Source organism: Cervus elaphus, chromosome 17, assembly GCF_910594005.1.
Source record: "Cervus elaphus chromosome 17, mCerEla1.1, whole genome shotgun sequence".
Taxonomy (NCBI): domain Eukaryota; kingdom Metazoa; phylum Chordata; class Mammalia; order Artiodactyla; family Cervidae; genus Cervus; species Cervus elaphus.
Genome location: NC_057831.1, coordinates 12,709,262 through 12,736,459, shown reverse-complemented (window position 1 = coordinate 12,736,459; position 27,198 = coordinate 12,709,262). Strand labels below are relative to the sequence as shown.

Sequence of the window (27,198 nt, the reverse complement as noted above, 5' to 3'; positions counted from 1 at the left end):
TTGAAAATTGGACAATTATTGAAAAACTTTAATTTCAAGACTGACATGGAAAATGTTTTCTTTTTTTTTAATTTTTTTTTTTGAGGGAGTAGGAGGACAGATGGAAGCCATGAAAAGATAGATCAATTAAAAATTGATTACAATAGTTCAGATGAAGACATTGGAAAATGGAAATAGCAAAACAACAAGGATCTACTGTATAGCACAGGGAATTATATTTTACATCTAGTAATGAGCTATAATGAAAAAGAATAAAAAGTCATGAAGCAAACAGTTAAATAAACAGTGGGGTGGGGATGCCAAAGGAGAACTTTCAAACAACAAAACAGAGGAGAAGGTGGAGAATTAGACTCAACCCTATATGGAAGCACATCATGGCTAAGGACTTACTCTATGCCAGGCACCGTGTGATATACCTTATTTATAATATTTCATTCAATCTTTGCAATAAATCTGGAAGGTAGACATCACAACTCTTCTTTACAAAGGAGAGAAGCTTGATTTAAGCAGTGTGCTCAAGGGCCATGTGACTAGGAAGTGGCAAAGCTGGAATCTTATCTTGGCAAGCTCATGCTCATAACAGCTACTCTACTTCATCTCTCCTTTTGGAAACAAAGAGACAAAGACCAAGTACTAAAAAGAAAAAAAGGAAATGAGTGTTTTTAAAAATAGTAAGCAAAGTTTATATGGAAAGCAAGACTCCGAGCTGCCAACACAACACCAAAGCTGAACAAAGTCTCAGGACTGACACTAGCAAACATTAAGAATTACTATACAGCTGCAGCAATCAAGAGAGTGTGGCATTGGCAAAATAATAGATACATAGATCAATGGGACAAAATAGAGAACCCAGAAAGAAACCCACACAAAGAGAGTCCACTGGTCATTGACAAAGAATAAAGGCAATTCAATGGAGAAAGGATAGTTTTTTCAACATATGATATTGCAACAAGTGGACATTCACATGTTAAAAAAAATATAATAAATACTCAGATATTACACTATTCCCTAAAATTAACACAAAATGAATCATAAACCTAGTTGCAAATTAAAAAAAAAAGAAACTTGCAATTCCTGGAAGATAACATAGGAGAAAATCAAGATGACTTTGGCTTGGCTGAGGACTTTTTAGGTACAACACCAAAGGCTTGATCCATGAAAGAAAGAATTAGTAAGTTGGACTTCATTAAAAGAAAGAAAAAAGCTTCTCTGTGAAAGACATTATCAAGAGATTGAAAAGACAAGCTACAGACTGGGAGAAAATATTTACAACAGGAGTATCTGACAAAGGACTGTTATCCAAAAGAAGGGCTTCCCCAGTGGTTCAGCGGTAACAAATCTGCAATGCAGGAGCTACAGGAGATGCAGGTTCGATTCCTGGACCTGGAAGATTCCCCTGGAGGAGAGCAAGGCAACCCACTCCAGTATGCTTGCCTGGAGAATCCCCAGAGACAGAAGAGCCTGGCAGGCTACAGTGCCTGGGATGGCAAAGAGTTAGACATGACTGAAGCGACTTAGCATGCAGGCACACATCCAAATTATATGAAAAACTCTTAAAACTCCACAATAAGAAATTTAATAAACTGATTTAAAAATGGGCCAAAGACTGGAACAGACATTTGACCAAAGAAAATATACAGATGGCAAATAAACATGAAAAGATAATCTGCATCATATGCCATTAGGGAACTGCAAATTAAAATAGCAATGAGATACCACCTATTAGAATGGCTAAAATTTAGAACAATGACAACAGCAAAGCTGGAGAGGATGTGGAACCACAGGAGCCCTCATTCATTGCTGGTGGGGATGAAAAATGGTATAGCCAGTTTGGAAGACCAAGTCACAGTTTCTTACAAACCTAAACTTAATCTTATATGATCCAGCAATTGAGATCCTTGCACTAAAGAGCTGAAAACATACACTCACAAAGTATTTTCATGCAATTGTTTATAGCAGCTTTATTTACAAGTGCCAAAACTTGGAAACAACCAAGATGTCCTCCAGTAAGTAACTTTGGTACAGATCCAATAATGGGATAATGGCCTATTGTTCTGTGTTAAGGCCCTCTCCAACGGATCAGCAGGTAAAAAATCCACCTTCAATGCAGGAGCCATAGGTGACCTAGGTTCCATCCCTAGGTTGGGAAGATCCCCTGGAGAAGCAAATGGCAACCCACCCCAGTATTCTTGCCTGGGAAATCCCATGGACAGAGGAGGCTGGCAGGCTACAGTACACTACAGCCCAAAGGTTCACAAAGAGTTAGACATGACTGAGCGACTAAGAATGCATTCTGTGTTAAAAAGAACTGAGGTGTTAAACAACAAAAATATATTGATAAATCTTAAATGCATGTTACTAAGTGAAAGAAACCAATCAGGAAAGGCTACACATGCCATGATTCCAGCCATCTGACATTCTGGAAAAGGCAAGACTGTTAAAACACTAGAAAGACCAATGGTTGCCAGTTTGGGGAAGAAGCAAGGACAGATGAATAGGTGAAACACCTGGATCTTTAGGCACTGACACATCTATAATATACATTTGTGAAAGTTCAGAGAATGTGCAACACCAAGAGTGAATCCTAATGTAAACTATGGACTTAGTTGACAATAGTGTGTCAACATAGATTCATCAGTTACAAGGAATATTGGTAGTGAGGGAGGCTGAGTTTATGTATGTTTGCATGTTGAAGGACTGGAGAAGGAAATGGCAACCCACTCCAGCGTTCTTGCCTGGAGAATCCCATGGAAAGAGGAGCCTGGCGGGCTACAGTCCCTGGGGTCACAAAGAGTCAGACACGACTGAGCGACTAAAAACAACAACAACGTTGAAGGAGAAGGTGTATGAGAACTCTGTATATTTTGTGATTACTTTTGCTACTCTAAAAGGTCTGTTTTTTAAAAAAGTGTAAGCAGCTTCACAACATTTATATATCATTTTCTAGCTCCTACAAATGTGTAGCTTCATGTGGGTGCCACAGTCAGATGAATTTAAGAAGCACAATATGAGGGTCACAGTAACTATATGAAAGAAATCATGTTCTTCACTGACATTTTCTAGACAGCATCAAAAAATTACAATTTGTAAAGTGAAATGATACTTCTAAAATGTTGGTTTTCCTTTCAACTTCCCTGTACTCCAAAGATACTCTAAAAATCTTCAAATGACAAAATTTCCATTCTGCCATCTGATTCACTATTATTTTCTTTTCTTCTCTTACCTGTTGTCTTTAAGAATCTATTATATTAACCAATTAACCTCACCCTCAGAAAGCACATTAGCCTTCTCTTTGGGGGAACATGGGAAGGGTGAATGTTTTACACTGTTTTTGCAGGGGCAATGTTGTGAATATTCTCATATGAATTATTTTTGTTCTTTCACATAAGAAATAGATATGTCAAGACTTGGTGGTAGAGGGAAAAAAATTAAAAAAACTTCAGGTTTGCACATCATTCATTCAATGTTTACTGAATGCTTACCAAGTACCAGCTATACTATTCATCTGATAAACACTGCTTCTTTTCAAAAGCAATGGAAGTCTATTCCACGACACATTTGAGTAAGAAGGCAGTTGCAATAAAATGTAAGTATGATAATAGGAAAAGTAAAAAAATATATGGAAGCAGAGAAGATGTGGCAAGAGAAAATGAGAGGACTGCAATATATTCTTTTAGAAATGTCTGTGAGATATGCAAAAGAAATGTCCTCCTGCTGAATGTATCACAACAGAATTTAAGGTCTGTGCTGGAATGGTAGCTTAAAGGGTAGATAAAGCCTTGATATTGAGTGAAAGAGCTAGGGAATAGTGTGTACAATAAAATGATAGATGCATAACATTAAAATTTTTGATATTGTTTGAACTATGATTAGATGAATAAAACCATGAAAGCTACAATCAAGGGGGCACAAATGTGTCTGATCAAAAACTGAATACTGTATGTGAGTCAAGAATACAATTGAAAATTGACTTTCACTTTGGTGACCTGAGCAAAATGTCTAGTAGCATGAAGTCAAGCAGAAGATTAAATTAAGAGTTAAGAAGGAAGTAGGTTATGAGAATAGCTGCAAGTAAAAAGAAAGTGAAAGAATTAATAGGAATACAAAATTTGTTGCCAAGTGAGAACTCTAAAGGGTGTGCTATGAGATTTCAAATAAAGGAGAGAGTTTGGTGAACTGAAGTTATTAGAAGAGGACTTAAAGAGGGAAGTAAATTGTTCTAATCATTGAAGAATGAGAGGATTTGGATTTTTAGGGGAGGAGAAAGAGATTTGAAACAGAGGAGAAAAATTAAGATCCAGGGCCAGGCAGGAGAATGACATGACCGATTTTGCCTTTAGGATTTCAGTATAGTATTAATTTTCTTTGCTTTTTCTTATGCAGTAACTAAAACATATTTAACTAAATATCAACTTACAGCCAATAGTAGTAAAATAATTGCCATCAACTTATAACTGCTTTGGGTTAGCTCAATAATCATTCTTTAAATACAAATATTATATTTAGTATTGATCTGCATCCTTGTTAACTGTCTCAGAAGACAATCATGGAAGCATGAAATATAAAGTGCTCACTTAGTTCTCATATTCTTATAGGCAAGGGAACTATAAGATATAAAGATGAATGGATTAAGCTATACTGTAGAGTGTACTTTTTGATCTATGAATGAACATAGGAGAGAGAAAAAATTGCCTAGTATTTAATGTCAAAGTTTAATTTCAGTAAATCACTAAACAGCAAGTTACTTAAACTTTTACATCAACTGGCTTGTTATTTGTGACTTTAATGTGTTAGTGATAGTATTATACTTATGTTCACAAGTTACATTAAAATCCAGAGTCTCTTAGAAGCTACAATTTTAATATTTTAATTATTCTTCTTTTGAATTGAGGTATTACTATATCATTATGAGAAGAATTTGACAACAGCAGAAGTAACAAAAGGTTACCATCTCTTAAAATTCACTTCAACAGTCATTTGCCTACCACTGAGTTTCTTATCAAACTACTGCACAATTGCACTCATCTCACACGCTTGTAAAGTAATGTTTAAAATTCTCCAAGCCAGGCTTCAGTAATACGTGAACCGTGAACTTCCAGATGTTCAAGCTAGTTTTACGAAAGGCAGAAGAACCAAAGATCAAATTCCCAACATCCACTGGATCATCGAAAAAGCAAGAGAGTTCCAGAAAAACATCTATTTCTGCTTTATTGACTATGCCAAAGCCTTTGACTGTGTGTGGATCACAATAAACTGTGGAAAATTCGGAAAGAGATGGGCATACCAGACCACCTGACCTGCCTCTTGAGAAACCTGTATGCATGTCAGGGAGCAACAGTGAGAACTGGACATGGAACAACAGACTGGTTCCAAATAGGAAAAGGTCAAGACTGTGTATTGTCCCCTGCTTATTTAACTTATATGCAGAGTACATCACGAGAAACGCTGGCCTGGAAGAAGCACAAGCTGGAATCAAGATTGCCCATAGAAATATCAATAACCTCAGATATGCAGATGACACCTCCCTTATGGCAGAACGTGAAGAAGAACTATAGAGCCTCTTGATGAAAGTGAAAGAGGAGAGTGAAAAAGTTGGCTTAAAGCTCAACATTCAGAAAACTAAGATCATGGCATCCGGTCCCATCACGTCAAGGTGAATAGATGGTGAAACAGTGGAAATCATTACAGACTTTATTTTTCTGGGCACCAAAATCCCTGCAGATGGTGATTGCAGCCATGAAATTAAAAGACGCTTACTCCTTGGAACGAAAGTTATGACCAACCTAGACAGCATATTAAAAAGCAGAGACATTACTTTGCCAACAAAGGTCCATCTAGTCAAGACTATGGTTTCTCCAGTGGTCATGTATGGATGTGAGAGTTGGACTATAAAGAAAGCTGAGCACCGAAGAATTGATGCTTTGAACTATGGTATTCAAGAGAAGACTCTTGAAAAGTCCCTTGGGCAGCAAGGAGATCCAACCAGTTCATCCTAAAGGAGATCAGTCCTGGGTGTTCATTATGGAAGAACTGCTATTGAAGCTGAAACTCCAATACTTTGGCCACCTGATGGGAAGAGCTGACTTATTTGAAAAGACCCTGATGCTGGGAAAGATTGAGGGCAGGAGGAGAAGGGCACAACAGAAGATGAGATGATTGGATGGCATCACCAATTTGATGGACATGAATTTGAGTAAACTCCGGGAGTCAGTGATGGACAGGGAGGCCTGGCGTGCTGTGGTTCATGGGGTCGCAAAGAGTTGGACACAACTGAGCGACTGAACTGAACTGAACGTCTGGAGAAAATTTATTGTTTTGGGCCAGTATAACTAAAATCTAGTTTATAGGAAGTTCTGGTAGGTTTTGTTTTTCATTATATTATCACGCCATCAGGATACAATCTCTGTAAAATTCCCTACTACTCTCTTTAAGTTGCTTGTAATGACAAGTAAACTCTTCCAATAGACATTCTCTATTCTGTGTACAAACAACTATACATTTCAATTATCAAAATTATTAGTAAAAAATAAAACTAAATAATGAATGAATGGAGAATTTAGTGCACAGAAAAGTGGAGAGCTGTCCAATGTCACACAGCTCACATGACCCCACATTTTCTGATGGATTCTATATCTCCTCCTCCATCACCACTGTTCTTCATCCATACTCTAAATACCAAGAAGCAGAATTTCAGTGCTATGAACAGGACTTACAAAGAACTTTATGGGAATGAAAATGAGGTTTTTTTGATAAATTATTTCCTAACTGTGGATTTCGTGTATTTTATAGTTACTATATCTACCTTTTACTTAGATCTCTTACTTCAGAGCATTCTTAATCTTACACAACATGAAACAACTGGATACTCCTTTGCCAAAGGAAGACATGCTTCATTCAGTTTCACTAGTGATTTGTGCCTGTTTTTTATTTAGTTGCTTTATAGCTTATGCAATTTTAACTTTTAGATACTGCAGAATAAAACACCAGCTTGGACATCAGCAGAAACAACATGACTGGTCACATATAAATATACCCCATATAAAATTTCATACTTCCACCCTAAACTGATCCATGATACACACTTCTCAAAGTTTAGAAAAAAGCATGATAAAAACTCATCAGAAGAGCTTTGGAATGATGTCAAGCATTTTGCTACTTATCAGAGGCAACTTTTTTTGAGATGCTCCTATTTTAATACTTGATGAGTAGAATCTAGAATTATTACAAATGATACGTATGAATATTTTAAAAGGATGGCAGACACTGTTCCAAAATAATTCACTTAGGAAACCTATTTGGTTAAAAAAAATACTGGGAGATTATAAAGTGTCAAATATTTTGTTGATCTTCAAAATATCTTGGGAGAAAAGAATAGGAGGAGTGAAATGGTCTTGTTTTAAATGTGAAAACCATAAGGACAATTTAAGATACTAACACATTTGTAGTAAAAGTTAAAATGTAATTTATATATTTTTATTCTCAGTCTGGGTCAACATTAGTGATATAGAGTAGTTCAATCTACTATTCAAAGGATTCTGTGGAAAGAATTTATGCCATGAGTAGGAACATGATGGTAGTCACCAAGCTCTCTTGTGTTTCTCATTGTGGAACTCCAGGGGTGTTGATAATGAACATTCTGCCCACCTCAAAGCCTGCTTTGCAGCTGGTTAAACTATTCAATAAGTAACAAGGAAACAACTGGGTAAAATTACATAACAGCATAATTTTCACAGGTTTACATGGTTTCCACATGTAAAACAAGCTTCATTTTCCCAATCCTTTCCCCCCCAAATATATTCTGATGATGAATAAAATGTCTTACATTTTATAATCTCCCAGAATTTTTTTTTTTTTGCCAAATAGCCTTCCAAAGTAAATTATTTTGATTCAGTGCCTAGCATCTTTTAAAACCATTTATAAATAACTTTTGTGATAATTCTAGAGAATTTGTCAATACAGACACCACATGAAATATTTTTTAGTGTTTTACTAGAGAAAATTGCAAATGAAGTCACATTTGTATTTGTTTTAGTCCTATCCAGTTTCAGTTTCTGAACCTTTGCCTTCTTGTGTTCTTCCAACCCCATGTTTTTCCTTATTCCAGCATGCCAGAAAATTAAGAAGTAAGATAAACTATTTGGCATCTTCTACTGACAGTTTTTTCTTCTGCTTATGGTCTGGTTTCCTTAAGATATTTGAATGTGAATTAATGTGATGAGTCAGATTAAAATGTCAGTTAGTGAAAGTTAGATTTAATGTTATTAATGTTCAAATATGTGATAAAAATACAGTAGAGACAGTGCAAAATGTGATTTAGATCATTACCTCCAAGTGAAGAGGATTGGAATCAGTCAATACTCATCACTCAGGAGTTTCTTTAAATCAGTACAGAATGTTATATTGCAGGCCAAAGTCAGAGTATTGATGCAAGTAACTAATACTTAATTCTATTAATTTAACACCTCTCTTGTTTCCAACATTGTACTAGGAACTTTATGTATATTGTCATGCTTAACTTTACCAGCAATTCTATGAAGAATAATTATCACTGCCATTTGAACATCATGAATCTGAGGTACAGAAGGGTTAACTTGTTTTATCAAGGTTATATTACAAGATTTTAATTTAGCTTTGGTGGAATTTAACATTATCTACTGGTTTCTACTATGCTATGATGCCATCTCATCTTTAAATGAATTTATATTTGGTTATATGACTGCAGCTCTTCTCTAGAAAGGCTTACACTTCACAATCAAGTCAAATAATCTCTATATTCCTTATCATGTAGAAGTTCATAGAAGCCAGAAATATCTTTCTTACTCATGCATCTAGTCTTTAGATATTTTCTTTCTTGGACTGGCTCAACAGAGAAGTAAAACCAATATATTTAAATTTTTAAAACTCAATTCTTTGCTTAATTAAGAAATTTATCATGTTGTTTTCTTTGAGGACTTACACACTTTATAAAATGAACTTTTTATAAAAATTTGGTCTTATGCTCTAGGGCATATTTCTGATTACTACATATATTTCTTCTATGTAATTGTAAGCAATCATTATTTACTTGAATGCTATTGATCAGTCTTCTAACCAAATGCTAGAGCGGGGTTTTAGGTGGGTGGAGTGTTCATGAAAGCCTTTATCCACACTCCTTATAGTTACACAATGTAAACATGAGACACCTTGGTAGCTCCTACTCATGGCAGACATTCCTTTCATGGAAGTCTTCTGGATAAGTGGTGCTCCAACCTGCGTTGATCACTTTGATTGACTGCAATATCACTGATTTCCAGAATGTACAGTTTCTTCTGACATTGCACAGAAACCACCTCCCAATATCTTTCCGCTGGTGTCACATAATATAAAGCAAATCCCTTTTCCATTAAGGAAAATACCCTGCAATATATAAAGGTAACTGTAGTGTTTCTCCATAGTCCTTTCCCCCTTAAATAGCATTGTTTCTTCACTATTGTTCACAAGACATGCTTCCCAGATGCCACCTCACCTTTTACATTTATCAAACCCTTGCTATCTTCTACAGGTCAAGCATTCTCTTAGCATTCCTGCCGTTAAATTTATTGGTTACAGGACAGGCACTGATAAACACACAGTAATTACACCAAGAGATAGAGATATTGTGATCTAACTGTGAGAGTGAAGTAGAGTCAATGTTCTACCCTGGGGAAAAGGAAGCTTAGAGACAACTGTTCCTCATACAAGGCGTCAGGAACCAGAGATTGGCAAATAGGCTAAATGATGTCAGACCTGTGCTAACCAGGGTCACTGTTTCCTTGCTCTTGCTGCTGTGATTCTGTTAATTCATTTTAAGTTTGCATTAGCATTGTATTAGCCTTATCATATTTTGGGTTCTTGTTTGAAGTACATTTGTAACTGATGAAATGTTTTAAAAAATTCAATAATTACATTTACCCCTCTGTAATTTCATTATGTCAAGTCCATTGTTCCAGTCAAGTGAGTAATGATTAGGAATATTGGTTCTTACACCCACCAATTTGTGAAAATAAGATAGGGGATCAGTTCTGCTGCTGCTAACATTTCAATAATAGTACTCACTTTCAGTCTATAGGAAAAAATACAATAATTTGAGATCTTTTACTCACACACTACTTTTAAATTCTTTGTAAGTGTAAAGAGGAGAAGCAAAGTTGAGAATTACATTTTCTAAAATTGATTGGTCTTTCTATTTTCCAGAGAAAATAACACTAAATAGTGTGCTGTGTCCTAAGTTTTACCAGACAATTTCACAGAACCAAGGATAATAATCATCAGGTAGAGTCAAAATTCAGCTTGGCAGCTTGCATATTACAAGAAGTTGCTACTCCTCATTGCATTTTTCTACAAGATGGAGTAATATTCTCAGTTTGACATGTAACTTTTCAATAGGCTTTCTGAGTATCAGTTCATCAGAAAGGTATTTCCTGACCAGCTCTATAGCTTTCACTTATACTCTTTAAACCACCACCTTGATTTATTCATCTTTATAGTACTTAATAGCCCATAGCATCTTATTTGTTTAATGCCTGCTTTCTCCCGCCAGAATACAAGCCTCCTAAGAGTTGTTTTGTTCACCCTAGTATCTTGAATGATATCTGGCACATATTGAAAATAAGAGAGAATATTTATTATCATTATCACTATGAACATTACTGAATAAAAATGATGTGCTATTTTTTCTGTTTAAAGTGAAAAATATGTCTAGATGGAGAAACAGAATAATCTAAGTACTAAATTGAGTTCAACTTTGACTGATTTGAAGATCTTTTTTGTGTTTATTCAAAAAGTGCCCTATTCTAAGGAAAGTGGCTTCACAAACATGTATCAGGAGCCATCACACTTGAAGTGGATTAATAGGTGTAATTTTTAAATGATTGTCTATGTTTGATTTTACATATTACAGTATGTGAAATCTCAAGTGTATTGACATAACTATTAGTGAAAGATTGGTTGTGAAACAAATGAAATTTAATTCTGATTCTAATTATCCATTTGCACTTTAGAGTAATGAATAGAATTGGGACTTTTATATGCGTTCACAGGAGCATATGCATCTCTGCATCTGTTTCCTTTCTTGTATTAATCTTTAGTGTTGCTATATTTATATATGAGGTTTAAATTATTTTTATGTAGGCGTGAAAGACTATTCAGTACATCAAGAAGAACTCTTTTGAGATGTCTGATGAAATATGACAAATTCTGTGGAACAGCAGTCTACAATTGAATTTCTGATTCAGGAATGGAGTCAAGCCAAAGCATCTTAATGTGCAAAATAGCTTTCCCTTCTCTCTTTTTCTTCCATTAGTATGGCAGTAGGCCTTTAGGCAGAATATGAATGTTACTATGCTTAAACTATTAAATATAAAAATGATTTATGGGAGTTTAAAATACCAGTATAAGGATTATTTACATTTATTATTATTTTATTTTTGCCACTAAGCTGCATTTGCTGCATAAAAAAAAAAATCCACTGACAGTGAAAGGGAAGTATATAAAAAAAGGAGTAAAGGATTCTACTTAAAGAACTTAGCCAACTAAATGAAAATTCATAGGTAGGAGGATAGTCAATATTTTAAAGTTGACATAACTACTTCTCTGACATGAATATCTCATCCTATCTCACCTTTTATGGTTTAATGTTCTTTACCCCCCTTTTCTGTGCATTTTTCTACCCATTCCTGTGTTCAGACTTGGCCATTAGATTAACTATAGCTGTTGTACTAAACTTGAGTGGTGTGCTCCTCAAGTTTGCAAGAGAGTGTTTCAGCTGAAGTGGCAGAAACAAAGACAGAAGAAAGGAGAAAATGGGGAAGAGAAGAAAAGAAAGAAGGGATGGGGAGGGGGGGGAGGGAAGGAGGATGAGAAAGAGGTAAGGGAGAAAAAGGAAGGGTGGAGGAAAGAAAGAATAGGGAGAAAGGGACAGAAGGAGAGAGGAAGAAAGGGAAAGAAGGCAAAGAATAAGGAGAGTGAAAAGAATTACGGAAGCATTTCTACATTTACTTTTTGTTTGAATGCACTGAACCCTCCCAGCTTTCAACTTCCATACGAATATGGTGGAAAACAAATTCTATTAAAGACTTTTAATGAGGAGCTTAACTGCTTGAAATAAAGCATAACTCAAGTTTATCTGATGGTGGAAGCTCCAAAATGGAGGAAATTCTTTTAATCTGGAGAAGAACTCTTTGCTGTGTGCCTGCGCATGTGTTAGCTTACTAAAAGTTACCTTCTTACTGAAAGCTACAAATATTTAAAACATTTATTTCTAAGAAGTCTAAAAATTGAGTTTGGCACAGAAGTTTCTGTTCTAGAACTTAATAGAGTCATTAGTTTTGTTTTCTCAGATACTTTGAGTATGTCACCAAATTTAGTTCCCAAGCATTCAGTACTTTTTAACTCTTTGATTTTTTTTGTCATTTCCTTAATTCCAATTAATTAATCATGATTATCATTTAGAATTCATAGAGTGTCAAATATATCTCTTGAGGTAATATTTTTAAGGTCATCTAAATATGAAAATTTCCTCAATGAGTGACTTTGAAAGCCAATATTTACTTTGTTATATAGATGCTATTTTGTTATAATCTATGTCATGACCTGAATTATATGGATTATTAATGGACATAGACAAATTATAAAAAGACATAGGAAATAAATATATCAATTTATATCAGCAAACATGTTCACCAGTAGGAATGTAGAATAAATTACTATTCACTTTAAAAAAAAAAATCTACTTGTCTTGAAATAGTAGAAGCCATTGATACGTTTGGGTTTCATTATCAGACTATTTTGGATTGAGGGAAATCTGTTATCAATTCAATATTATTCCAAAAGAAATTTTAGATTTGTTAACTCTAGAATGTGATAGCATTCCTTAGAAAACTGAGATAAAGAAACTTGGAAATAAGACTGTATTTATGAAAGTTCTACATTGCAATTGACACCTCTAAGTTCTGAAGACTGCTGAAAACAACTTTAAAAAAGAGTGCATTTGACAGTCTGTAACAGTATAGCTGAAAGTTTCCTGAAGTGTTAAAGAAAAGGTTGACTAAATGTTATTCCCTGATGGCTGAAGGCAGCAGCATTATGTCTGCCACCTGACCCATTTTTTCTCACTTCATAAACTTAAAATAAATCAACAGACAGCATGGTTTCCCTTTTTCCTAGTGATTTGGAATACATAATGGATGACAGTTAACTTTCTCTCTGCTGTCTAGCTTCACAAGATGTGTGTCACCACAGTTTTAGAAAGTCTTCTTCTACTGTAAATCTTACTAGGCCAGTTACTTTCAGAAAATCTCACACTGCTTTTAACATGTATCCATATGTGGTATTTCTGACCACTCTGTCATCTCCAAGACAAGGGTGAGACAATGCATCTCATCTTTATTTCTCTTCCTGCTCCTGAGTATCAACTACGTTTTATAGGAGTTTCAGCTAGACTGTTTACATTTTTCATGAGAGCAGCCTTTAATAAAGAAGACAACTTTGTTATTTGAAAACTTTACTCAGAAAATATATTTGTTCTTTAAATATCCCAAAGTTTTTACTAGAGAAAAAAAGTAACACTTCAAGCTAGATTTTAAGCATAATGCATTATCAATGAATTTCAGCCCAGAAAGAATTAACCTTCTGGGTACACAGCTTCTCTGCCTTGGCTTCCAGCCAGGACTGATATTCTAGCTTTATTTTATAAGTTTCCCCAGCTGCTTTCCAAATCTGGGGAGGCTGTACCAGCTAGAATCTTCTAGTTGGATCAAAGCATGCTAAATGTTTCTCTGTTCTTCTCCCTGCGTAGATGCTACTATATGAAACACAGGAAGTTTGATTTTTGGATTTTATTCTTAAAATAAACCTTTCCCACTCAAACAGAATCTGCTAGATAATCATATAAACGCAAGACTTACTGGGTACAAATATTTTACTGACTTAGAAGCATTTATCTAGCATTTTTAAGGAGTAAGGTTAGCACTTAGATTTGAACTAAGAGACTACATTTATTTAAGAATGATATTTTTTTGAGGGGGGAGAAAAGAATAGGTACAATAATTAGAATATTCAGATAGAAAAGGCTGTCCTTTGATTTGCATACATATATAAACATGTATTTCTATTTTGGCTATCAAATATAGAAATTCCAAATAACCATTTTATGTATTTATATATAAATAGTCTCCATTTACCTTTTTTTTTGGTATTTAAGGAAAATTATCTAAATGGACACGTACTTAGATAATAACTTCAGATGGAGAAAACAAAATGCAACTTACACACATTTTCAAGTTTATGGAAAGGAAAACAAATATTAAAATCCTTATGAAGTTTTACCTTTTGTATTTAAGAATGACACCTGAGTTTCTAAATTGCATTAATATTTTCCCTTTAAGGGTGAGTTTCAAGTTATAGTTAATAATTCATATATATAATTTTTTCAAAAGATATTCTAAGCATCAGTCTTAGCACTGACCAACTGCCATTAAGATGGGATAAAAATTGATGATTGTGTTTAGTGTGCAATTTTCAAAAATCTCCATTAGCTTATCATAAGACTTCTACCAATGTAGGTGCTATGTAATATTGATCATCATAAGACACATATTCACAAGATTCCTTATTATAATAATATCAATAATCACAGCAGGCATTAAAGTATGTTAAATTCTCATTTTTGCGTAGAGATAAATGTACATGGCAAATACATAAAAAATCACTCATTTTTTATGCATTCCAGTTGAAGACTTAGACTTTTCTAGTCAGTGGACGTTACATTCTCTACATACATCTGCTTCATGAAAAAGGCATGACCAACATAGCATCTACTTGGCATCTGGCTATAGCTAGCAGGAATATTTTAATAGCAGAAATTTAAATTATTATTCTGATATAAAAAAGACTTTTTAAACCTTTATGGGAAAAAACTGCCTCCTAGTTTTGGAGAGATCCAAGCAATTACAATAACTTTTGTCTTCATGTAGTTCCATTTGTATAAAGAAACTCACAGAATTTGAACCATCAAGTTGGTGAGAAAGTGAATAACTACAGTAATTAAGACAACACATCAATGACTTTGTATGCAATTTACTTTAAAACATTTATGATCCTAAGTTGATGAAAAATATTCTGATAAACTACACTAAGAAAGCAAGAAAAGGTGAGTTTGAAAAACACATAATAAAGTATAAACTATTGAAACTTTTCTAGAGTTATATTAGAACTCACAGTACAACCTATCATAACAAAATATAATATCACTTGAAAATACTCTTGACAGTAACTCTGAAAAATATAGCATCTTATAAATGAGGACAAATTACAAGGAAAATACAAGTTTAAGTTTCTATTTATATTTAGCTTCCTCTAATCAGAAATTTTGGAAGAGATGAATGAAAGTCATACTTTAAGTAACACCTCTTATATTTCAATTTATTCTATGCATGAGGAATTTGGAGGTATTTACAGGTATAACATAAAGCTGTTTTTATCCTCCTGGGAATCTGTGCTTATGGCATATGGCATATATTGTTCTAAGAATTTATTTTTCTTTCCTAATAGGACCTAGTAGAAAAGCATCTATTTCTTTAAAAGCAATTTATGGCTGCATCATACAATTTCAAATGTCTGTGACAGCTGTTTCTCTAAAGCAGACCATTAGGACAGAATGTGGCCATAAATCTCAGGTCCCAAAGAGAGGAGTTCCCATCTTGAGTAATTTGAATGCCATGTTATCAGTAATACTTCTCAGGGAAACATTTATAACTCCACAGTTCAGCTGTTGAGTTTGGAATATTTGCATTTCAATATGAAAAGGCTAAAACTGTTATCCAGTGGGGTCTTTATTATGCAAATATTCTAGTAATAGTTTACAATATTTCAAGTTCTGTCTTTCTTTTTTAGCAGGACTGTATTTTATGTTTACAGTGAAAATATAACTTTGTAATAACAGGTAAGAGCACATATGTTGAAAAGGGAAACTGCATTTGGTTTAAAACTACATAAATCTTTTACATAAATCTTTCACAAATAAAACTTTATTGTGTTCAACTTGTTTACATGGCTAAGCAACATATATTCATTTAATGCACATGCCTCCATTTCAGCAAATTAAGCAATAACTTACCTAGAGAAGCATTTCTTTTTTTTTCTCTTTTCCTAACTTGAATTTATCCGAGTTAGAAAACGAGATATCCAGTATTTCAGGTTCCTTGGGCTCCAGGTTAATTAGAAGGAGCTTTCAGTTGCTACAATCTGCTTTAATATTCCGAAAGCACTCTTTAGTTCCAGTCCTAGTATCTGAACTCTTCCAGCAGAGTCTCTTTTTATTTATACACACATTGTCCTTTTCAAAACAAGCAGCCAGCTGGAATGACTCAAACCTCTGTTCAGCACACCGTTAAAATGCAGCTTCCTCCTTGGACACGAGAATTACACCAGGGAGCGGACCGAGTACAGCAAAAAGGCTATGAGAACTATTTAATCACCAGAACACCAGCTGCTCCGCTCCCCTCTTACTGCCGCTCTGCTCCTCGTTCAGCTGGAGTCGGTCTTTCCCTCCCTCCCTCTTTCTCTCCCATCTCCAGAACTAGAAAGGCAGCCGGTTTATGATTGGCAGAAACAGCCAATTCCTTCAGCTAATCATCCTCAAGACTTTCAAGGACCTGGAGCTGTTGTGATGTCATCCAGTCAGGGGGATGTTACACATGAATACATTCCAACAGAAGCTAATTCAGCGATCAGCTGCATTCCTCTCACACCAGGGTGATTGATTAGATGCTCCTGGAGGATTTGCATAATCTTTCATTGTACAGTTGGACTATTTCCTATGAAATTCGAGAGTAAAATTCCACTTTGCAGCTAGGACACTGTACCAAAAGATTCTATTGGGTGAAAAAAGAAAAGTTCATGACACGGTTTTCTGCGGTAAGTGTGTGCTAGTCAAGCATGAGTTATGAACTCAACACAAGCCAACCGTGAGCAGGAGGAAACTTGAAATCCTAGTGACCTATGTATTCCTGAAATTAATAATAATATTTCAGATCATAACAAATGCTAGAATAAAAAAATGAGTAGGCATATGTGTGTGTGTGTTTAGTGTATAAATGGTTTCATTGAGGTTAATTACTGAATTATTATTGAGAAGTTCTATTCTCAGCATGGACAAAAGTTGTCCCCTTGCCTCATTTTCTATTTGGCAATATAGGATGAGGATTACCTGCTTTTTGTTCTCTACTAACTCATATTAACTCATAAAATATAAATTGTATTTAAATTGCAATTATTTACTTTATGCAAAGTTCTTGAACTTCGTTATCCAAATACATACAAGATAAAGGTAGAGTACTTTCAAGTGTATTTCTTCATTCCAGGCTATCTAATTCTTCAGGCTCTTATTGTTTCTATTTCATTTAGTCTCCACCATTTAATTTAATGGAATAAAATGTGTTGATGACAGTTTGGCCCAAGATTCTTTATAGGCTAGAGTACAGAACTGCAGGCCCTTCTCAGGTTCAAAATTGTATTCTGGGATATTTGTGTTTTGGTGAGAAAGAATTCTGCTAGAATTGCTGGGGCGATATCAGTGACCCTTTCATTATGCTGCAGGTTGGGGGTGGGGGTTGGCCCTCAAAACACACTTTTATTGGTGATATGGTCTTTGGGTGAATAATTTTGATGGATTCAGTGTTACGTTATTATGTTGTAAAAGGTTTAGAGGGTCAGCACACTCTAGGCATATGCTAAGTAGAGGATAGGAAAAAAATGTGGTAAATTACAAAGACTATCTCCCTGTTATTTCCTAACCTAATAATACTATCATTAATAGACTATGGATTATGTATCAGTTATTTTTTCAGGTGCACAGGCTAAAAGTATGCTAAAGAAAAATGTGTATTTTGAAAATCCTCAAGGACTCAAGGAACTACTTACTACCCTTTAAGAATCTTTGGAAGGCAAAGATTCATTCAGTTCAGTTCAGTTCAGTCGCTCAGTTATGTCCGACTCTTTGCGACCCCATGAATCACAGCACACCAGGCCTCCCTGTCCATCATCAACTTCCGGAGTCTACCCAAACCCATGTCCATTGAGTTGGTCATGCCATCCAGCCATCTCATCCTCTGTCATCCCCTTCTCCTCCTGCCCCCAATCCCTCCCAGCATCAGGGTCTTTTCCAATGAGTCAACTCTTCGCATGAGGTGGCCAAAGTACTGGAGTTTCAGCTTCAGCATCAGTCCTTCCAGTGAACACCCAGGACTGATCTCCTTTAGGATGGACGGGTTGGATCTCCTTGCAGTCCAAGGGACTCTCAAGAGTCTTCTCCAACACAATTCAAAGGGAAAGATTCATTAGAAATTCACCAAGAATTTCCATAGTGATTCACATCAAATTGCAAAATGGATAAATACATTGCAGCTAAACAGTTCAATAACATCTTAATAAAGTAATTATTATTAAACAACAAGCTAAACACTACTGAGAAACAAAGTAAAATAAATTTAAAAAGCTGATTGAAGTTTTTTCCATTTTATGGAGTTTTTCATACTAATAATGTCTTTTAATTTATCCAAGTTTAGACATATACAAAAGTGAAAATATGTCTGACATATACAGAAATGAAAATTACATTTTTAAATTACTCAAGTATTTTATCCCATTGATATATTTCTATTTCACAAGTCAATAAAGAATTCTACTTTATCAGAGTAATTTCAGTTATTGAAGCTGTATGAAATAGAGTGATTTTGACCACAAAGCCATGACATTAAAACATGGAGGAGGATTTATATCCTTAGCTCTGGTGACAACCATAGTTGGTATGAATTGATTACAAGTAAAAGTTGTTGACAAATTTTTTATCCAATTAGTCTGTAAGCAATCCTTGAAGCTAAAGCAACAGCATTATTATTTAGAGCGAAATGAATAATAGAGCAAAAACACTTTGACAATATAAAAGTATTATAAACAATATTAATGGAAGATATAGTAGTACAAAATACCTTAAAATATTGTTAAATGCTAACTTTAAAATAAAAAAATTCCAAACATCTGAGTTATACTTCTTAGTAGGAAAAGGAAAAATAGTGATTTTGCTATGCTTTTTTTATTGCTTATTCAGAAATAAACAAAGTCTTGGGTAAAGAGGGTCCCACCAGACACACCATGTATGAATGGTGCGAGCCAAACAAAAGTCCTTTTTTTTTTGGCTACTTCTGAGGAAAGTTGGAGAAATTCATAGTGTCCATACTAAAATTAAAGATAAAATAACCCCCAAAGCTTGAGTAGTTTTCTTATAATTTCTTTTCTCTGTTATATTTTCCAGTCATTTAAAAAAAAAAAAAAAACAACCTTTGTGAAAATTTTAATTTTTATCATTTTCTCATCTGCCATGGTGGGAAAATGAAATGAATGACCTTGAATGTTGCAAAGAAGAAATGCTATATGCAAGGGAAGATATGGAGGAATTATTTTCTCAAAGGGTTTTTTACTCACTCAGCCTGTGTTCCACAATTGAAAGGCCTTGCATTTGTCAGATATAGCATCTATCCAGTTAGCTTGTAATAATCTATATAACGCTCAGAACACAACTGAGCGACTGAGCACACACATCAGATCCAGATATATACTAAGTCCTCAATGGATCTTTATTAAACTTAATTGAATTAGATGAACTAATAAATTTTTGGAGCTGCACATATTTTTACCCAATTGCTATAACTGAATTACCTTAAAAGTTCAAAAAATGCATTATATGCATTGCTTTCAAATTGTAAAAATTAAAAAAAAACTTAGAAAAATATTCCACAATACATATTTAAAATGTATATAAAGCATGTAAAGAATATATTGGTGCCTATATATTTAGTAGAAGAAACAAAAACCAAATCAAACACATTTATTAAAGAAATAGACTCATTGGTTTACATGTCAATTCAGTTTTTACAGTGAAAGAAGGTAAATATATCCACTAATAGAAATAAAAGAAGAATTCAGAAAAATCCAGCAAATTTAATTTCTAAAATTTTCATTGTTTTTCTCTCATTAACATTTTTGTTAATTAAAAGTGAAAGTGAAAATGTTAGTCACTCAGTCATGTCCTACTCTTTGCAGCTCCATGGACGGTAGCCTGGCAGGCTCCTCTGTCCATGGGATTCTCCAGGCAAGAATACTGGAGTGGGTTGCCATGCCCTCCTCCAGGGGATCTTCCTGACCCAGGGATCGAACCTGGGTCTTCTGCATTGCAGACAGATTCTTTACTGTCTGAGTCACCAGGGTAAGTAATAAATCCATGCATCTAAAACGCATAGAAATTTGCAAAGAAAATGTCAAAGAATTATTTACAAGTACTTTGCAATTTCTGGGTTTTAGAAACCCTTCACATGCATGCACAGGTTATAAATAGAAGATAGTATAGCTTTAATATACATTTTTATTTTTCCCAAGTATCATTTCTATTCTTTAATTCTACTGCAAAATGACAATTTTGAATAACTTCAATTCAAATTCTAATTTATTTTACAATTTACACTGGGCTTCTATACCATGGTACTACTTTCTGTCCCCTTTCCTTTTAATTTTGTTTGTTTGTTTGTTTTATGAGCAGCTTTGTAGTTGTCCCAAGTAACACCAAAAAAAGCTCTCCTAATTCTTTCTTAAGAAAATAGCATGAACAGAAAAAAACTGCTGTTCAAAGTTTATGCCTTTGGGGGAAAAGCTTCTAATTGGGCTGTGGGTGATACTACTACGAGAACTTTTTTTAAGGAAAAAACCTGTTAGTAATTACTCAGATAGGAAATCAGGTGAGAAAGAAAGAGCATAAAGTGAGTTTGCTCCACTGGAATCATATACACAGTGAGAAAAATTAATGCTATATAGCATTAATTATATAACAAACATTCCAGTCACAGACTTAAATGGTATCTTCTTACACATCTAGATCTCTAGTTAGCAAGTTACTGAGAGAGGAAAAATCAGGAACCACAGGTTGGAAGAAGAATCATCTTGCCAGTAACACTGTAGTGCGTTGTTTTAGCAAGAGACAAATCAGCATATTAATGCTTCAAATAAATCCTTTGAAGATGCAAAGCTTGAAAGGCCAAGTGAGGGAACAAACAGACTAAACAGTCCAATTCTAGTTTGACCGACAACAGCCTAAAGGAACATGGTTTTTAATAAATAGCAGATGTTAGCCAAAGCATTATTGAACCTCAGAAATCTTTGTTGTGTAGCACACAAGTGAGATCCCTGGTAAGGCCGGGGGGTGGGGGGAGGGGGAGAGGCCAGTAGAAATTGAATTTATGATTATTCCATGATCAGATCCCTGTTATGAGAATTTTCAGTGAATTTCACTTTCTGAGGCTAAATAAAAGTGGTTAGAATTCATAAAGTACATTAATTAGGTTACTAGTCCATTGGGAGTCACATATATACGAGGAGAATCTTTAAATACTGTTAAGTGCTTCAGTATGAATGGGGTATCTACCATAGGGAGTTTCACTTTGTTTCTTCATTTCTCTCTTTTCTTTGTAATGTGTTTGCCAAAATTTCGTTATGGTTTAGTGGCAATTTCCTTTTGACTTAGGCATTATGAGTCAAGTCGTTTTATATCCTTTAATTTAAAGTCCAAAGTGCTCAAAATGAGAGAGCTTCTTGCAGACCAGAATCCTAGCATCCTGGTGATAAATTTGTAAAAACGCTCTGTCCTAAAGGGCATTTTGTTTCATCTGTTAGCAAATTCCTTTTTACTTAGGTATCCCAATATCATTTGTTTTCTGTCTGTTCCAGTCCTTTGGGGAAATAGTCTCATTTAGGAGCTCCTCCTGCTAATGCTCTGATCAGCGTGGGAAATCTTAGTGCTTCACCACGCCTTCCTAAATCAGCTTCTGTCCTGTTAGCACCAGTGTCTTACTCTACATTCCTATCACTCTGAGACAGTTCACCTGCTGATGTCATTCTTTCTCTTGTTTGGTTTCAGTATAGTGAGTGGTGTGTGTGTGTTGGAGGCAATTGAAAGGGTGAGTTGTGAGCAATGGTATAAGAATATGATGCTTGAAAGTTAGCCAGCGATGGCTGAAAGCCTCCTTTATGCTGAGAGGTGGTACAAATAAACATACGAGATACAGGACCAGGGTCAGACTGTGCTCCACCTGTAACCCAGTGCTGCCTTCTGTAACTAGCTAGCGATTGGATATACAGCACTATATTGCTACCATTACCTATCTTAGAGACACACACTGATTTTGAATCCCAGTCATAATCCAAGCAATGGAGTTTTTGCTTTTTGAGGACAAAAATGACCTCTCTCTCTCTCTTTTTTGTTTGTTGCTTATATTCAATAGTTGGAGCAGTGTCATAGCATAGAGTAGATATATGCAATTTTTTTTTAAATTAAAATTACGAATGAATGAATGAATGGTGGCAGTTAGAACTAGGAAATGGGGAAAGGGGTGCACTAATATTTACATACAATATATTTTCAATGTAATTATTGCACCAGTTCTGTATTCTACAAATAGAAGTTAACAACTCATTTCAAAATGAAGACACACAGGGGTGTTACAGAGCAATTTTCCCCATGGATAAGAAAATCCAGATTAATTTTCCATTTTAGAACCCATGTCATTTAAATCTTCCTAATATTACTCATAAATAAAAAGATTTTAGTAAGATTAAAGTCTTCATTTCTTCTTTAAATTTGCATTTGTATTTATAGAATCAAATCTGTATTGATTGGTATTTATAGAATCAAAGGAATGACACTGTAATTTCTAAATGCTCCATCATAATATGATTTTTCTTTTATATTATATCTTAGTGCTCTGACTGATGTTTCTCTTTCTGAATAGAAGTTATCATACATGAAATGATTAAAAGTTAACTGGAAATACAGTACTGTGATGACAAAGATATTTTGCCAAAAGAAGACAAAAGAAATAATTGAATGCAATATAAAATAAATAAGATGAATTCTGTAATGAATAAAGTAAAATGGTACAATAAACATACTACATAATGAAGGAATGATAAATTTGCCAGTTCAGCTGTATATGTCTGTTAGAAGGTGAGAAAGGGAGCAGTGATTAAATTTAGAGGGGGCAAAAAAGCATGTGATGAGAATGAAAGTGTATCAAAAAAATACTACTCTACTAAAATCTTCAATATTTTAGGTTCCCATAGAGGGCAATATTGTATAAAAGATGGTGAACCTAGAATCTGCCAAATCATCTTTGTTGATATGCTTAAAAGAAACGGCTGTTACCATAATTTGGTGTGTACTTCCCCTCAGACTCTAATATATAAAATGATGCACAGAAAAACACAGAACAGAGACTCATCAAATGCAAAGAAAATTAATTTGGTATCCTACTTACTGGTAGATTACTTGAGTGAATAGCCTCCAGTTTCACCTATAATTAGACTCAATCACTGAACCTCAAATATAGATTTTTTCTATCATATAACTACTATGTATATGGTTAGTCTAGTGAAAATATGAATGGAATTGTGCCTTCTTCTATCCCAGAAAAAGAGAGGTAAACTAAAAAAGATGAAAGCCACATGTGTATTTCAAATCTAACATTACTGAATCACCACAATCTGTGATAGGACATGAGTGAGACCCTGGGAGAGATGTAGGAAGGTTAATAGATATTAACCAGGGATAAAGCCATAATGCAGGAATAAGGCAGTTATACATAGCTATATGTCTTAAAGTTATTTCTATCACTAATTATGCACCATTCATTTACTTTCCTATCTCTCTTATAACTTGAAAAATGGATGCCTCAACATAAGTCCTTTCTTCTCCAAGAGGCTAAAAATAACTACAACTTGAAGCATTTATTCACAAGTTATCTTCATAGTAACTGCTAGTTTGTATTGAAATTATACTGAAAGTAGTAAAGGAAGGACACTGTACATTGTACAATATCATTAAATCTTGATATCTCTTTTAATATCAAATTATCTGTAGATTTCAATATATGTGGTGCTATGGAATACCCGGCTTATGGGGCATGTTCTAATAGTTTATCGCATATGCCTCAGATACAATTCTGAAAGATGACTTCTAAGTTTCCCTTGCTATGGAAGGTCCTCTCCAAGATTATTATAATGATATCATATGGGAAATACTTTAAGGCTAACATAAATGAACTAAAATGGATAAAACTGTCAGTTGAATTTTCTGTATCTTAGTTGTAAGATACAGAAAACTAGGCTTTTATTTAGGACATTGCTTTCTACATGAAGGTCAAACCAAAGTGATATGAATTGCTTAGTTTAAGTTGTCATGCTAATCTTTAAAATCAAGTGCAAAAACAACTCCTCAAGTCTAAATAATTAACATTTCTCTGTCTGCCAAACTAAAGTGTGTGCATGTGTGTGTGTGTGTGTGCATGTCTACAATTAAGCAAGAGCTACATTTGGAACAATCTAGTTAACTCTATCTCAGATTTCCAGATTACTTTGGAAGGAGTTACTCCTCCAGCAAGAACCATTACTCGACCCGACTCTTCTATGTCTATTGTCAGGGTGATATAGAGAAAGAAGGCATCTGTCAAAAATGTTCTCAGTCACTATTGTCAGCAGAAGTTTGTTTCAATATGCTTGCTTTCATAATATATTCAATACCAAAATCATGTTATCGTCAAATCATTTTTTAAAGTATTTAGAGTTTACTAAATACGTTCCCATAGATTGTTTTGAGTCTCATGATGAGCCTATGATTAGTGCCGAATGTGTTCATTGTCAGGTTAAAATATTGAGATGCAAGCAGCAAATCTGGAGTCTGCAAGGGAAGTCAGTGACTCCCAGCCTTGCTAACTTTTCACTATACCAAAGAGTTTCTCTAAACGAATCTGTCTAGAGAATGCTGTTTGATATAATTCTGTAAGCTGAATGACCTTTCAGTTGGTCATCTAAAACCCTATATTCTACAAAACACTCGATGGGATAGAAGCTGTACTTTCAATCATTTTGTATGGCAAGTTATCAATAATTTGGCAACATTCATATTTCAATATCTGTTCCAAAATATCTTGTAAACAAAAAGTCATTTACATCACAACTGGTCTGAAGGTTCATACAGCCAGATGGATTTTACTTAGGCTTTAGAAATACTAAGCCGTATTGGGAATCACAGTCATTGAAATATGGTAATGGAGAAAATAAAATAAGAAAAATTTATGAGATTTCCTTTTCTTTTGTATTGCCATGTACTTGATTTACAATATTATATTAGTTTCAGGTATACAGCATAGTGATTCAATATTTTTATAGATTATATTCCATTTAAAGTTATTAGAAAATATTGGCTATACTACCTGTGCTATATGGTAAACCCTTATAGCTTATTTACGTTATACATATTAGCACATGTGCTTTAGTTTCCTACCCCATCTTGTCACCCCCTACCCTGCTCCCCTCATCCCACTGGTAACACCAGTTTTATCTCTATATATGTGCGTCTACTTCTGTCTTGTTATATTCATTTCGTTTTAGATCCCACACATATAAGTAATAACATACTTATTTGTCTTTCTCAGATTTATTTATTTATGCTTATTATTTAAGCATAATACTCTTTATATTGTTAAAAATATCAGAATTTCTGTTTTGTGGTTGAGAAACATTCCATCATATCTATACCACATCTTCTTTACCTATTCATCTATTGATGAACACATAGGTTGCTTCTAATATCTCGGCTATTGTAAATAATTCTGCTATGGATGTGAGAGTTGGACCATAAAGAAGGCTGAGTGCCAAAGAATTGATGCTTCTGAACTGTGGTGTTGGAGAAGACTCTGGAGAGTCCCCTGGCCTGCAAGGAGATCAAACCAGTCAGTCCTAAAGGAAATCAGTCCCGAATACTCGTTGGAAGAACTGATGCTGAAGCTGAAGCTCCAGTACTTTGGCCACCTGATGCAAAGAACTGACCCACTGGAAAAGACCCTGATGCTGGGAAAGATTGAGGGCGGAAGGAGAAGGGGATGACAGAGGATGAGATGGTTGGATAGCATCAGCAACTCGACGGACTTGAGTTTGAATAAACTCGGGAGTTGGTGATGGACAGGGAGGCCTGGCGTGTTGCAGTCCATGGGGTCGCAAAGAGTGGGACATGACTGAGCGACTGAACTGAAACTGAAGTGAATTATAGGGTGCGTATATCTTTTTTAGTTACTGTTTTCATTTTCTTGGATATATATACAAAGGACCAGAACTGTTGAATCATACAGTACTCCTATTTTTATTTTTTTGAGCAATTCCCATACTCTTTTACATAGTGACTGTACCAATTTACATTCCCACCAACAGTGTATTAGGGTTTCCTTTTCTTCTGATGCTTTTAAACACTTGTTATTTGTAGACTTTTGTGGAGAGCCATCTTGACAGGTGTGTGGTGATGCCTCACTGCAGTTTTTTATTTGCATTTCTTTTATGATTAGTGATGTTAAACATCTTTTCAGGTACCTATTGGCCATCCATCTGTATATCTTGTTTGGAAAAAGCATCTATTCGTGTCTTCTGCCAATTTTTTTGACAAGGTTGTTTATTTTTTGTGAGACTGTACCTTGTGAAATAATTTTATTTAAATCATACACTTTTTTTTTTTTGGTTTGTGAAAGAAAGAAAGATGAGCCAGAGAATTTCTTAGATCCACGTTATGATATCAAAATTTAGGTTACCAGTTGTCAAACTTCTTTGACCCACATCATGCACACACACATACCAGAAAGAAGTTTCATAAAACAGTTCTTACTATAACTATGTACATTGCAGTTAATACTTTCTTTTTTGTCTTATTTTCTTTCTTTCTATTCCATTCCATAAACATTTGCAATGTTAATCTGTTAAAGTAAATGCACATAATGAGCCATGGCCTGCATTTTGGAAAAATAAGGAAATCTGGATTCATTAGATATCTATACAGTACTGATTATAAATGATCAAGTCATTTCCATAGCTTTATAATTGAAAATTTTCCTAATTTTTCCATTAAGCTGATTATTTCCACAACATTTACAAATACTGGTTTATTTCACAAAGTGACCGTCAATATAAAACACCATTCTTTAGAGAATATAGGTCCAAAGAGGAAGACTAAGTTAACATATAAACACAGAAACAGACAGAGCTTTGGATTGTATAAAAATAACTCTGGCTTCTTAGTAGAGAACAATGTGTGTTAGT

The 27,198-nt window shown here is 34.6% G+C and overlaps 1 protein-coding gene across 1 annotated transcript in view; it reads right to left on the bottom strand.

Moving 5' to 3' along the window:
• Nucleotides 1–16,561, bottom strand: part of LOC122673402 (bifunctional heparan sulfate N-deacetylase/N-sulfotransferase 4) — a 298,043-nt gene extending 281,482 nt beyond the window's left edge. The window contains exon 1 of the mRNA XM_043871154.1: nucleotides 16,133–16,561. The gene's annotated coding sequence lies outside the window, so the exon portion shown is untranslated. The remainder of the gene's footprint in view (nucleotides 1–16,132) is intronic.
• Nucleotides 16,562–27,198: the final 10,637 nt, after the last annotated feature.